The sequence below is a fragment of the Mixophyes fleayi genome, chromosome 3 (assembly GCF_038048845.1).
Source record: "Mixophyes fleayi isolate aMixFle1 chromosome 3, aMixFle1.hap1, whole genome shotgun sequence".
In the NCBI taxonomy this organism is placed as follows: domain Eukaryota; kingdom Metazoa; phylum Chordata; class Amphibia; order Anura; family Limnodynastidae; genus Mixophyes; species Mixophyes fleayi.
In genome coordinates, this window is record NC_134404.1 from 298086164 (window position 1) to 298099913 (window position 13750).

The window sequence follows — 13750 nt, forward strand, 5'->3', positions numbered from 1 at the left end:
GAGGACAATATGTGGATTGTAAAACATGCAGATCTCCCGGTTACTTTGCTCGCTACTGACCCAGGACCTTTGGAATGTCTCTGGTATTTTGGTTGCCCTCCATTCTGCGCTATGGTTGCTCCAGATAAACTATTACTACTCTAGAGTGAAGTCATGGGGGCATCTGAGTACCTCCGAACATTATCAGTTTTACAGAAAAGGATAGCTGAAGACCTCTATCAGACCTGTTCTAGAAGTTTATCTAGGTAGCTGATAGCACTAACTGTGTCTAGACATTTTTGGAACAAACATGGGGTTAACCCATCAGGCTTAATAGTGATGTGGTAGAAAAATTTGTCTCGACACAGGTAAAGACAGATACAAAAATTTATGTCAAGGTGAAAAAAAAGGTAAACAATGAACTCACATATGGTAATAGTAGCACCGCTATAGATATCGTGACTCCACGATATCTATAGCGGTGCTACTATTACCATGGGGTAAATGTATCAATCAACCGTTTCTTCAACTCGCGGGAGTTCCGCGAGTTGACAGCTTGTAATGGCAGCGCTTGCCTTTAGAATCCAGCGCCGCTTTAAATTTTAGCTGTCAACTCGCCGAACTCCCGCGAGTTGAAGAAACCGGTGATTGATACATTTACCCCCATATGTGAGTTCATTGTTTACCTTTTTAATAAATCTCACTGTTGTATATTACATTGTACTCTCTTTCAATCCTATTACCGCCGTTGGAAGAGTTTCTGGTTTTGGAACACACGATGAGTACAAGAAAGCTCCTTGTCCATCATTTGAAAAGTGCTGTTTTTAAAGGTACATCTGGTACGCAGAATATATATACATGTATGTGTTTTACATGGATGTCCTCTGTGAAGAGTTTACAAATGGGTTAACACCTGAATCACTATAAGCAGTTTTTGTGGTTGAAAACGGTGTTGTTACTTCCACGTGGTGTATCTTATAATATATTACAATACTACACTATGCTTGCCCTTTCTGCATTATCCTTTTCATTGAGCTGAGTTCCAGAGGTACAGTCCTTGATGAGGATCCATCTTATTTCAAGATTGCTTATCCTAACCTTACGGTACGCATGTTAATACACTTTTTAGTCTATGACATATCTGGTATCACACTATGAGGCGCCCCGTCTGTTTCTTGTTGCAGTGACTATTCCCTTTCAGATTGACCATCTGGTTCCAGGATTCTACTGGCTGCCGCTAATACATGAGTAAAGTGTTTCTGGACTTTTTAGGACTTTTGTGTGTATGTTACACACCAGCGATATATTTCTTTTAGTGTCATCGTTGTGGTAAATAGCGCCACAATATATCTATTTTTGTGTCTATTCTATATATATATTATATATTTCTTTATATATTATATTATATATATTTTCTATATTCTTTTTAATTAATATATATTCTTATAGATTAATTTCTTTCTGAGATAAAACTATCTAAAATTGTGATGGCGCCTAATAATTGATTTATTTTATTTTTATTTTTTTAACATATTTCTTATTTTTTACCCATGATTTTGATTAAATTATATTTATTTAATTTATTTTTCATTTTCATTTTTTCTTTATTGTTTCATCAACCCTTCCCTTCATCTTCAATGACCAATTATTTTCTGTGAGATTCTCACATTCTAACTGTGATGATGACGATTGCCAATTTAATAAACACCTTAGAAACATCCTTGAAAAAGCCTAATGGAACGAATTGCATTGGAGGCAATACATACAGAATACCAGAAGATACTAAGCATTGTGGGGGACAAACACTTCTGCGTTCAACATGCGGGTCAAGTACAACCCATAACAAAAAGTGAATGTTGTAAGAAAGCCCAGTAAGAAGTGTAGGATAAGATTAGTTAACAAAATGGTACTGTATTGAATTGGACTGTAAATGCTGCATTGCCCAACAAACATTGTGTTTGCTCAAACAATGCATTACAACAATCAAAGAGCTATAATAATTTTTATATTTTTTCCCCTATCTGACCGTATCCCCTTTCCTCCTTACTCCATCCTCTTATTATCTATTCTCTTTATTTACTTTCTTATTATTACCATTTGTTTTATTTACTTTTATTTTGGTTTGTTTAATCTGTTATGTATCTAGTTAGTTGCCATTTACATTGTGCCATTAAGTGTGTATGACTACACATAACATTAATCAATTAGAAGTTACTTCAAGCTAGTGCTCTCCTTTTTTGTTCATATTGATTACATCTACCCAATGTCAAATGGTAATTTTATATCTATTGCTCTTAAGCTTGAAATGTTAATATATGTCTAGCAGGAATTGACTAAAATGCTGCTTATAATAAAGAGTTGTACTTATATATAAATAAATTTTAATATGATTATTATTATTATTATTATTATTATTATTATTGCTGTTGCTATTATTATTTAATATTTTACACATTTATATAAGCCTGTTATTCAAATTGGTTTATTTTAAGAAATTGTGTTTATAATGACCTTTGTATATTAATTAGGTCATATATGTGGCAATCATTGAGATACTTGGATGTATCCTTATAAAGATGCTTTTCCAACACAATTGTGTATTATGTGGCTTGAAAAAGTTTACAATCAGTAAACAAAACATGTCAGCCAGTGATAAAGACTGATACCTGTATTGTGGATCCGATTACTACATTTTTGTCCATGAAACGATTATAATTGTGTATTGGGTTTCTGTCCAGAGAGTAAAAGGTGCGCACCTATTACATTGGAAGCTGATGTATTCAGAGAGCTGTTATGGAGGGAAGAAGCATGGAGAGTGTAAGTGACAATAACTTACATACTCTCGACTAACCCAATAGAAATTTGAATGTTTATCCCAGGCTCACTAATCTGAGCAACTATTTTTGAACTGGCATGCTCATCTTTGGGTATATATGCGGTGGATCTAATCTCTGACAAACTGTTTACATTGCAGTGATATTTCCTGCAATAGAGAGATTTTCTTTAAAACATGTCCAGGGATCCGGATTCTATATCTACTAACAAAGTAACAACGGTTTTACTGAAATCTACACTGTTGTAAGGGATGGATTACGTTACAGAATAATGTAAAAAAATAATAATTGTTTCTTATTATTAACAGCACACATCAATTTTTTCTGAACATTTAAATATATGGTATATTGTGCAATACAGACCTATAAAAGCTGTAGAATTTGAAGTTACTATAGCTTTAGATGCACAAAAAAGCTAATTTACACACTGTACATCTCTAGCATATGCGTCAAGTGTACTTCAAAAGTAACAAGTGTGTATAATTACACTCCAAAATAGCACAGAGAAATATTACAGATGTGGCTTGGCAATGTTATAATTGCGGCTTTTGCGATACCCAATTTGTACACAATCTTATAATGTAATAAATGGGGTAAGCAAGGTAGGGGGGTGCCAAGACTGAGTTACGCTCCACCCGCTTGCTGTCCCCGCTTATCCGCCGGCAAAAAAAAATTGAAAAAAAAAAAAACCCCAGCGCCCTCCTCCCCCTCCACTCTGCTCCCTTTCCACTAACAGTGTGGGGCGTGATGTCATCCATTCCCAACACTGTCAGTGAAGAGCGGCACAAAGAGAAGCCGCACTCCAAGCAAGCGACAAGAGAAGAGACAGAATAAGAGAAGAGAAGGAAAGAAGGGTAAGTAAATAATGGAGGGGGACATTAATGTGGAAAAAAGAGGGGGACAGTAATGTGGAAAAATGAGGGGGACAGTAATGTGGAAAAATGAGGGGGACAAAAATGTGGGGAAAGGACGGGGACAGTATTTGGAAAAAGAAGGGGGACAGTAATGTTCAAGAAGGAGGGAGTCAGTAATGTAGAAAAATGAGGGGGACAGTAATGTGGAAAAAGGAGAGGGACAGTAATGTTCTAAAAGGAGGGGGACAGTAATGTGGAAAAAGGAGAGGGACAGTAATGTTCTAAAAGGAGGGGGACAGTAATGTGGAAAAAGAAGGGGGGCAGTATGTAGAAAAAGGAGAGGGACAGTAATATGGAAAAAGGAGGGTGACAGTATGTGGAAAAAGGAGGGGGACAGTATGTTGAAAAAGGAGGGGGACAGTATGTTGAAAAAGGAGGGGGACAGCAATGTGGAATAAGGAGTGGGACAGTAATGTGGAAAAAGGATGGGGCAGTAATCTTCAAGAAGGAGGGGGACAATAATGTGGAAAAAGGAGGGGGACAGTAATGTTCAAGAAAGAGGGGACAGCAAAGTGTAAGAAGGATGGGGACAGTAATGTGGAAGAATGAGGGGGACTGTAATATGGAAAAAGTAGGGGGACAGTATGTGGAAAAAGGAGGGGGACAGTATGTGGAAAAAGGAGGAGGACAGCAAAGTGGAATAAGGATGGGACAGTATTATGGAAAAAGGATGGGGGCAGCAATGTTCAAGAAGGAGGGGGACAGTAATGTGGAAAAAGGAGGAGGACAGCATGTAGAAAAAGGAGGGGGACAGTAGTGTTCAAGAAAGAGGGGACAGCAAAGTGAAAGAAGGATGGGGACAGTAATGTGGAAGAATGAGGGGGACAGTAATGTGGAAAAAGGAGGGGGACAGTATGTGGAAAAAGGAGGAGGGGGACAGCAATGTGAAATAAGGAGTGGGACAGCAATGTGGAAAAAGGATGGGGCAGTAATGTTCAAGAAGGAGGGGGACAGTAATGTGGAAAAAGGAGGGGGACAGTAATGTTCAGGAAGGAGGGGACAGCAAAGTGGAAGAAGGATGGGGACAGTAATGTGGAAGAATAAGGGTTACAGTAATGTGGAAAAAGGAGGGGGACAGTATGTGTGATAATGAAGGGACATAGTGGGATGAAAAAGGGGCACAGTGTGATGAAGGAGGGGGCACAACCAAACTAATCTGCCAAAAAATTTAAATCGTATTACAAAGAATACATAATCTTCATTTATATTATTCATGTAGCAATTAATGTTTGCTGTTTAATGTATTTATTTGTATTACTCTCCTTAGTAAAGTATATTATATGATTTGTATTAAAAGAAAAAGCATTATTGAATGAACAAGTAATTTATAAAACAGTAGGGCAATAAAAAATTTTTTGCAGTTCGGCGCTGGACATGCTAGCACCGGCCCTGCTGACACAGTCACAAATTACATGTACACGCCCTTACTGTATTCGACCTAGGCTTGCCCATCCTTTCACTCGCCCATTCCACCTCTCAAAAATACATACACATGTAAGTCAATTTCTACATGAGCCTGTCAATGCTCACCAGTTTATACTTATGTTAAAAAAGGCACAATAGAAGTTATAGAACACAAAATGCAATAAATCACAAAGCAGAAAGAAATTAACATTAAAATGTGCCTATACATTTTTTCAAGTAAGTAAATGACCGCCACAAAGTAATAAGTCCATTTGGCAAAGAAAATGCAGAGAAAGGACACGTGCACATTGTCATTTTTACCATAGGTCTCTAAAAAAGAAAGCACACTAGCACTTTGCTGAAGTAGAAATCGGACCAGGGACAGAACAGTGTGTTGCTCTATCATCCTCTCTATCTACATAAGTATTCATCTCTAAAAACGAAATATAAAAAAACATATTTATGTCACACCACTTGTGATGTGATCTCACTTTATGCAATTTGGGGATAGGGTTTCATAAGATAAGCCCTTAACTGAGTTGGTTGTTCTTCTTGGTCACACCTGTAGCAGTGTAGGACTGGGGTAATATTAATTGAATATGTAATATCCCCATATGCCACATTCACAGAAGGGGTCTTTCAAGCTTCATCTGGTACAGTGTGGGTAATATTAAATACTCCCCTCTGGCAGCTGCAGAGAAAAGGGATATAGGAGATAGTACCTTAGACAAATAAGAATGGTAAAGTAAGTATATATTCAATTATAGGTGTTATTATGATTATTGCTTATTTTTAAGGCCCCACAAAAGTTCCACAGCACCCCACATGAAATATACAGTAATACAGTAATATACAATGCACAGACAGCAACAAACCGTAATGCATTATTTAATTAAACAAATTTATACAAATTCCAGATATCTTCTAAATATCAAATTACACACAGATAATTTGGTAATGCAGATTGCCAAGTTATTTATGAGTCAGTGAGTAAGAGTGATGGCAATGTCCAATGGGAAGGGGGCCTGGGCTCAAGAAAAGGGTTAGAAGCAGGCCTCCACATACAGAGGGTGATGTAGAAGGAGAACACAAGGAAAGAGGACCCAGCTCATAATATAAAGCACAATTGGATGAATTGGGGGAGTGGAGATGATAGCAGAGGCAAAAGAGTTAGTAGGTGGGCTGCTAGACTAAATAAATGAGTTTTAAGGTAACATTTGAATAGCCTTGGAGAGCACAGGCTAATCTGACGGGGCATGGGAGATAGTTCCACAGGTGAGATCAAGCCTGGGCAAGGTCCTGGAGACAGGAATGGGAAGAGGTAATCAGTGTGGTTGAGATACAGCAGTCATTGACAGAGTGGAGAGAGTGTGAAGGAGTATGGGTAGAGATGAGTTTGGAGATGTAAGGGGAGGTGAATTGACTGAGGTCTTTGCAGGTGAGGTGAGAAGTTTACTTTTTTTCTGAAGGCCACAGGGAGCTAGTGTAACGATTGGCAAATGGTGAGAGCAGAAGATTACACTAATCAAGGGAGTGAATAACAGTTTTGATATCTTCCATGATGAGAAAGGGTCGGATCTTGAACATATTCCAGAAGTGGAAGCGGCAGGATTTGATGAAGGACTGAATGTGAGGGCTGAAGGAGAGGGACAAGTCGAGGATGACCACTAGGCAATGGACTGGAGAGACAGAGAAGAGGGTAGTGTTATCAACAGAAAGAGAAAAGGGGTGGTGAGGAAGACTAGGAGGGGGAGAGGGAGATGATAACTTCAGTCTTAGAAATATTGGGCCTGATTCATGTTCGGACCAATGTTGTTTGCGCAGCTTATCTTACGTGATAATGCACTGCACACACCCAGAAACTAACATTATGTCAATGAGCGCAATTCCAGGCAATTCATACCCCCATGCAACTGACACTTACAACTCCCTATAACTGAGGCGGAATGGTTAGCATTTTTAATTTATGATAAAATAAATTCTGATGTGAACTTTTATTGTACATGTATGTGCGCACACTGCAGTCTGTTATGTGTGTCTACCTATGGCAAGTAATGTTTACACAGAGTATATTTCCATCCCTATTGAAATTGTAATGTATCTCGAAATACACTTGGATTTGAATAGGCGTGGAACTATGTAAAAGTTGCATGCATTTATAAACAAATACTTTACATCCAGGTTGCACTCAGACATTATTTAGACCCATTAAGTTAATTAAGTTTAAGAAAGCACTGTGACATCCAAGATGAGATGATCAAGAGACAACAAGAGACACAAGAGTTAAGGGAAGGGGAAAGGTCAGGGAAGGAAAGATAGTTTTGGGTGTCATCATAAATCATACAGGTTGTTCTGGAGGCCAAAGGAGTTGATGAGGTCACTTGGTGAGGAGGTTTAGAGGGAGAAGTCCAGGTTGTCAAGAACAGATCCCTGGGGAACTTCAACAGGTAAGGATGAGGGAGGAAGTAGAGAAGGGTGTGTAGAGAAAAAAGAACTGGTTGATGAGGTAGGAAGAAAACCAGGAGATGATAGTGTTATGGAGAACTATAGAATGGAGAGCTTCCGAAAGGAGAGGTGGTCAACATTAATGAATGCAGCAGAGAGGTCAAGAAGGATGCGAAGGAAGGTAAATTCAGCTTGAAGTGAGAGTGAGGGGAGAGAAAGGTTGTAAACAACCCATTCTAGAAGTTTGGAGATAAAGGGAATGAAGGAGATAGAGCTGTAATTAGAGGCAAGGTCAAAACACATTCCATACAGAAGACAGCATTTAAGTTTTTGGGAGCCATGGTTGAGACAGGGCCCGACGAAGATTGATAGTGACAGCTGGAGTGACAGAGTAATGGCCAGTGGTAAGGGTGTGATTGTAGTAGGGGACAGCCTGAATGGGTAAAAATAGTAATAATGGGTGATGAACGATGTCCAGGTTTCATCTGGTGAGCGTAACTTTAGAGAAGCGGGAAGGTGAGAGGGGTGGGGAGATGCAGAAAGATAAGAGAAAGAGAGAGTGAAAGGTGAATTTTTGAAGTTGGAGACATTACAGTAGTAGGAAAAGACAAGATCAAGGGAGTGGAAACTTCTGTGGGTGGGAGAGAAGGTCCATTGAGAGAGACTGAGATAGGAGGATAGGGAGAAATTTTGGAAGTAATGGGGTCAGAGAGATTGTCAATAGGAGTGCCAAGATGAGGAAGGGAAGATCAGTGGACAAAAAATGAGGGAACCAGGTGAAAAATGATCAAGGAATTGAGAGACAGGACTTGGGGGATAGTAGATAATGGCGCACAATGATGGGCCAGGTGTAAAAGGCAGATAGAGTGGACATAAAAGTTGGTGAAGGAGAGAGAGGGTTCAGGGTTATTAACCTAGAAAGTGCAGTGGGGGTACTTTGCTGGACCGCATGACTGGGTGTAGGAGAAGGACAAGCGTGGCTGGATTGCAAGGGTGGGCAGGCCTTTGAGCAGGGAGGTGACAGTGAGAGAGGGGGAATTTTGCGAGAAAAAGAAATTGGAGGGTGCTCCACAGTGGGTAGGGTGAGGGTGGAAAGGAAATGTGGGTCGGAGAGAGGTGCAAATATTGCTAATCTGGGGGGGCATAGATAGCAGAGGTAGAGGCAAGAGAGGGAACGAGTGAGGAGACTGAATTTGGGTTGGAATAAGTAGGAGAGGATAGGAAGAAACAGAGGGTAGAAGAGAGAAGAGCAGTGAGAGGGACTGCCTGGGGAACAGGAGAATGAGTTTAGGGGGTATAGGAGAAGACAAGGGGCGATAAGGAAGGGTGCAGTGAGAAAGATTGGGAGCAGGGGAGAGAATACAGGAGAGACAGAGTAAGTGGGAGGACAACATGAAGGGAGAGGGGCGAAGTAGGGGGAGAGAGTAGGAAGATTGGACAGTTGCAAAGAGGCATAAGTGAGTAAACACAATAAGGTGTGACAATGATAAAACATTAATATGGCAGTGCAATATTGAGCCAAAGCTAGGCTACGGTAGAGCAGTGCCAAAGAAAACAAGCAGAAAATCAACAGCAATGCAATAGTAAGGCAAAATCAATATGTCACACAAATGATAGTCTCTGGAAGGACGGAGGCAAGTTGTTTTTGTGTCCATATATAGAGGCACAAGCCCAGCACTGGCCAGCCTGGCACTGCTTTTTACTATAGCAGGTAAATACCAGGGTCGTCTAACGCTGGGGCTGTTTGAAGTTTTAGGCAGTGGTTATGCTGTCCATTTTTTTCACTATTTATTTATTTTATTTTAACAGTGTTGATACCGGCTTCATCTGAGGACTTCTCCATCGCTTTGTAAACAGGGACAGTATTGTTTGACAGTATTCTCTAGTGCATTGTTGCTGAATTTTTGGCAAATCAGGGAAAGATCGCAAATTTATTTTCGTCGGTGGTAAATCTCTGAAATTCGTTCTAATTTCAGAATCTGATAAATAAATTTACACATCTTTACAGTAAAGCAAAATAACAAAAAAAAAAAACATTAGATAAGTGACCGTATAGCCTGTAGTATAGGATCTTTCTTTCGCAAAGGGTTGAGGGTCAGACAAGCACTTCATCTAAAAGTAGAAAAATTAAATAAGCCACATGCTCAGAGTCAACTTTACCTTTAAATGTACAGCATATTGGTTGAGGAAGCCCTAGCAGAACTATGATTTTCAATGTACTAAGGTGGCACGGACATACACATGTTAAAGACTAACAGTGAATGCGATGACACAGCAGCTGCAGGAACAGGTTTTAACACTTGAAAATGTAGTACTGAGGCAAGCAAAGCATGGAGCTAATCCATGAGCAAGAAAGGACCTTACAGAAACTGACTATGCAACCTTGTTTCACCTTTTACTTCTACTTTCATTCAGACAGATACATAATAGCTGAGAATAGCAAAAAGAACATCATCAGGGTCCATGGTCTCTGGGAACTGTAGAAACCTATTGAAAATGTCTCTAACAAGCAGCTGACACTGCATCCCCTGATAAGCAGAGTTTGAATTGGTCTCTGGTCTTCACCAGGAAACCCTGCAAGGATGTGATTGACTTTATGGCAGGACACTCTCAGGATGCAGCCCTCAAGTTTGACGTGCTAGACAGTTACTAACCAACAAAGAACCAGGAGTCATATGATACAGGCTTATAGTTGGGGATATACCAGAGTAGGTGGTGCTAGTTCATGGTCAAGGTCATTTGCAGACATGGGATCATAAACAAACCTGGCATCAACAGATTAGGACTGGTTTTCAGCAAGGCAAAAGTATTCTATGTGCATGGTCAACCATGTTATAGTGGACTCCAGCCCAGGCTGTCTGGGGCTGTTTGAGGATTCAGGGTAGAGAACTGCTTCCCGTTTTTTAATTATGTATTCACAATATAATGCATAAGACATGCACAATTTTAAAATAAACAGTAATTGAATAAACAACTCTCCAAATACTTGTCTTCAAGCTTATTAAATATAAAATAAAATATCCATTTTTTCTAGTCCAGTTACTGCATGTACAGATTATTTCATAAACTCTATATAGCTCATAATGGTTGCCATACAGAAGCCATATATGTGCACTGGTGTTTTACATGTATGCTGTTTTAAATTAATATTACATGTCTGATGAGGTTACTTACTAACTCATGGTATCTTAGCACAAGATTTATTTATTTTACTCCGTAACTCATTTAAAATTATGTTATGCCACGTCAAAAGCATATGTAATGAAGGCCATAACTCTATAGCCTCAAATGTATAAAGTAAAATATTAAACAATGGGAAACAACATGTATTGTGTTGTTACATATATCGTTTTTATCAGAAATGCATTGTTAGAGTGTACAGAACTTTTGTCAAGCTCCAAAATTTGTTACTGGCAGAATGGGTAGCATGATTCACAAGCTACAATTAAATATTACTACAATAAAAGATTTGTTTAAACATAAAAAGACAATAGTAAAATCAATAATAGATAATGAAATAAAAATCAATATTTATGCTTTGTTTTGTAGATTCAGCATGTGCTACACTTTTATAATACACATCATGAAATTTTAATCTTATGTATAGCATAAATAGCACACAGTAGCCACCAATAATACATTGAACTACCTTTCTGAAAGTGACCATAATAAGCAATACATGCAGATTACAGCACAGGTAGAGAGTGATGTATAAAATGTTTCAGCCAAAAGATCAGGTAAAGTTTACACATGGGAACAATAATAACTTAACTTCATAAACATATTATTAGCTCACGTTGATGAGAACAGCTAAATAAAATCACATTCTTTAAACTGCATATATTTTATAAATAGCAAGATTACTAAATTCACTGTACAACACAATGAGCATTTGCCTTTACAACTCATCTTCCACTTCCATGCAATTTATTTTTTTATTGAAGAATTCCAATTAATGGCTTCCTGGTGATTTTAAAGCCTCAAATTATCAGACCACGAAAACAAGGCAGAGAACGTAATTAGCATAAAATGAAGAATTTTTCATTTTGAAGCTTATCTGTTTGTGCTAAGTATCTTGTCTGTAAGTAATTAGTGCCTTTATTTCTTCAGTAAAAATAATAACTATTCTGCACATCCAAATTTAGCTAACTGCTCAACAAATTACACTATGTCTTTGAATACAGTCCACCTTTGAATAAATTTATGAAATGTTAATGTACCAATAACAACAAATACATCTGTCTGAGAAAGTACATTGTGTCATTTGTTTAAAGTCCATCTGTACAGAGTTGTCCTGTGTCAAATAAGAGATGTGATACCCTTAATATTACATGCAGTTTACTTATTGCTGTCACTGCATATAAAATAGAAGAAGTTTGAATACATTTATTCCAAATGTTTCCAAAGCTAATAGTGAACCAGGGACATGGGAAAGTAGACCATGCTCTCACAAGATTGGCCCTCTCTACCTCCTATGTCCTTGTCTTCATTGTAGTCAGAGTAGTAAAATTCATTTGGGTTATTGATAAGACTATACATTGATTACTGTAGGAATAGGCTGCACAATCAATGCATTTTACAACAATTTTATTCATTTAAAGCATATAATAGAAAAAATTCTAGTGCATAAGAGCAAATGGGTCACAACACGAGTTACTAAATATATATAAAAATGTACAGGGGCAAACAAAGGTTTTCTAGAGGGGGTTTCCAAATGCTTGATTTCAGAAAAAAACATTAAGACAAACCACTTGCCTCAATAATAATAGAAGTTAGAAAAGTTCAAAATATGTAAATGTAAAAATGTAAAAAATATAAAAAAATAAGAATGATGCATAGTAAATTGTGCATTACAAACCTACATAAATATTGACCTCCTTAAAGTGTAATCTTGAAAAGTAATACAACTCTACAAAATGAATACTAATCTCCCTCAAATTCAATTACATAAAAAAAATACAGCTAGTGTTACAGTTACTCACCCAATGCTCCACATCACTCTCAGCAACCAGTAAGCTGCAGAGGATCACAGGGATCATACTTTGACTGCATATAAGAACCATACACTAAAACCAAAAGTAAGAACCATAATGACAGCCATTTTGTTTGAAGCCAAATGTGCATTAAAACATAGTCAAATCCACACAAAACTGTGTCTTAGACTGCAGATTGTGTTACAGTTATTTACAGTTATTAATGCATCAGGAGGAGGAGATTCCTAGAAGTTGTTTCCTTCTTCTGAATTACAGAACTTTCATGATTTGAGTGTACGGCGGTTTCTGGGCAACTGGTATCCTCCCAAAAGGCACCCTTGATGTATATCAAAATTAAACAATCAGAATTTTAAACATGGAGAGGACCCCGAGACATTGTGATCTAATTATTACCATCAATGTATACTTATAAGGCACCACAAATTCTACAGGACTAGAGTCAACATACAAATTATGTGGATTTGAAAAGATAAGTTAACAAAAAACACAAAAGCAAATGCAAATAAGTTAAACATGTGAGTATAAATACAAGTACAAATCATAAAAGTACAAATAAATAAGTACTTTAAATGTAAAATCATGACAGTCACACAAATAGAAAATAAACATAAAGATACAACATGTAAATGCAAGATATACAAAGAAGGAGGGACATTAGACTTAGTGTGTAATGGGCCATTATGGACAGCACGGGGGCTTAGTGGTTAGCACTTCTGTGTCATGGTTTTTCCAGGTTAGTTCCAGTTTATTCGACTCTAAATAATTTAACTAAGAAAGCTAATGTTCCTTAGAAATACACATATTGCTAATAAATTTGCCACACAGTTAAGGATGGTGTTTGGGGACCAAAAAGTGTTGTGTCATATGAATGTTCTCTACATTAAAATATGGGAAGGAACTCTACCTGGGTCACCTAATAAAATGGTTTATGATAATATACTACATGAGGATAGTTAGGCAGGACGTTAAATGGAGTACTACAAATTGTAGGATGGTCACAGGAAGTCAAACATAACTGTTGCAACAAAATGGTATTGTGAGTGGCCCATTTAAGTTTCAATTCAAATCCCTATGTGGTTGTACCACTCCTTTTGTTTAAGATTAAATACTTCAAATTATTCTTCTAAGTGATTTTATAATAGCGTTGTTTTACGGGCACTGTAGAATACATTCATGCAGA